The following is a 2,428-nucleotide window of genomic DNA, read 5'->3' as shown; positions in this document are numbered from 1 at the left end:
GGCGCAAACGTTGCCGCAGTTTCGCTACTCAACAACTTAAAAACTAAACATATATGCATGGCAATGTATAAACAAATTTTTTTTAGTGTATAAACAAATATAAAAGAAATCACAGTGCTTCTAAAAGGTTTTAATGTTGTTTAACTTTTCGTGACATGAAAACGAAAATAAAGATCCGCAGCGCCACACAATTGTGCGAGAAACGCCTGAACTACTCAACGGCCTTTGAAAAGTGCCGTGTAGCAGCGTGACAACTCCTTTGAGTCGATAGAGTTGTGGCGTTTCAAAGGCCGTTGACTGGAAGGCCTTCCAAATGTGCCCGTGTGACACAGGTATTACAGAAGAATAGAATTGGGTTGGAGTGCATACAGCAGACAAACTCAGATTCTTACTGGAAGCTTACCATTATAACTAAAAAGAAAGGTGTTCAATCAGTGCATTCTACCGGTGATAACATATGGGGCAGAAACTTGGAGACTGAAAAAGAAGCTCGAAAACAAGTTAATAACTGTATAAAGAATGATAGGCGTAATGTTAAGAGACAAGAAGAGAGTGGTGTGGATCGGAGAGCAAACGGCATTAGTCAACTAATCGACATTAAGAGAAAGAAACAGAGCTGGGCAGGTCATGTAATGCGTAGATTAGATAACCTGTGCACCGTTACGGTTACAGAATGGGTGCCAAGAGAAGGGAAATGCAGTCGAGGATAGCAAAATACTAGGGGGGGGGGTGATGAAATAAAACATTCGCAGGTGCAAGTTGGAATCGGTTGGCGCAGCACATGGTTAATTGGAGATCGGAGAAAGAGGCCTTCGTTCTACAAGTGTACTTAAACTAGGTTGATGATGGTGATGAAACCATACAACACTTTGTTGCTCACATATACTAGCGGTGGCTGGAAATGCAAACATCAGGCTCTCTTGTGAGGCTGTGGATATATTAAGATTTTTTTCTCAGATTCTGTAATCCATAGAATTTTGTGGGCAGCTGTGCATGTCACAAATACCGCAACCACTTATGTCAAAGAAAATATCTTGTTGCAGCAGAACCATGTTACACAGAGCTGTAGGTGTTGCGTAGTAAGTTCTGGCAGCCTGGCAGGTGTCTTTTAGCTTTGAGTGGCCTTAAATTATCTGCAAGTTGCAGTACACAGGCTATAATTACTATCATTATGCCAACAGGTAACAAACACACCTATAGGAGCAAATGGAGAGACCCGCCGCGGTCGCTCAGTGGCTATGGTGTTAGGCTGCTGAGCACGAGGTCGCGGGACCGAATCCCGGCCACGGCGGCCGCATTTCGATGGGGGCGAAATGCGAAAACACCCGTGTACTTAGATTTAGGCGCACGTTAAAGAACCCCAGGTGGTCGAAATTTCCGGAGTCCTCCACTACGGCGTGTCTCATAATCAGAAAGTGGTTTTGGCACGTAAAACCCCATAATTTAATTTTTTTTAAATGGAGAGTCACTCACAAAGCCGGCACTGCATGCAGCACTTCAGGTGCCCAGCAATTTGCATATTTAGTTACAGGTTGAGCAGTGGAAAGAAAATGAGGTGCACTTCCTCTCGTGATTTCTGCTGCTAAAAGGCATTTAACAAATCCACTCATGTGCACCAGGCAATCCAGCACACCTAGGGAGCAACGAAAGTAGCAAAGCCTCGCTCTGTACTCATTCATAAAGTTTATTACAATCGTGCAAAGCCTTCTCTTGTCTGAAATCGATGTTTCTGTCAAACCTGAGTTTAACATTCAAGACATTTCACTTTCGTAAATTATACCTTTTTACTTGCTACGTTGGCGAAATTTCTATATGCAGCTTTCATATGTGAAATCTGTAGTGCGAGTTCTCATTACTAAATTAACTTGAGCAAGCACATCTCTTTGTTATGAGTTGCACAGGTTCGACTTGGCCAGTCTCCTGCCGAAGCATTGTGTGCTGCTACGCCTGAGTGTGTGAGATCAAATCCTGGCCACAGTGGCCAGATCTAGGTGGGAGTGAAATACAAGAATGGTCATGTACCGGGCATTGGGTGCACATTAAAGAATAACAGGTAGTCAAAATTAATCCAGCGTTCCCCACTACAATGTGCCTCGTAATCATCTGGTGGTTTTGGAATGTAAGATCCAACAACAGTACTAGAAAGTTTCCATTGTCGATATTCCAGTTGTGCACCGTTGTTGGTAAATACTGGTGTTTTACGTGGATCAGCTGATCAGCTGCTTAGGTAAATTATGAATGTACTTGAGCTGAAAAGGCAGGGAAATCTTGTGACAATATGCCCTCTATTATGCTAGAACGTTGTGTGCTTCCGGTCGGGATTTATTATGTACGCACTGCAGGCTTGTTTTCCTTCGTACTTGTGCTGATGTGTATCTTCTGTGTATTATTGTCAACTGGCCTTTATTCTGCATGATCAAACAATAAA

This window comes from Dermacentor albipictus, chromosome 5 (genome assembly GCF_038994185.2).
Source record: "Dermacentor albipictus isolate Rhodes 1998 colony chromosome 5, USDA_Dalb.pri_finalv2, whole genome shotgun sequence".
In the NCBI taxonomy this organism is placed as follows: Eukaryota; Metazoa; Arthropoda; class Arachnida; order Ixodida; family Ixodidae; genus Dermacentor; species Dermacentor albipictus.
Note: the sequence above shows the minus strand (reverse complement) of the source record.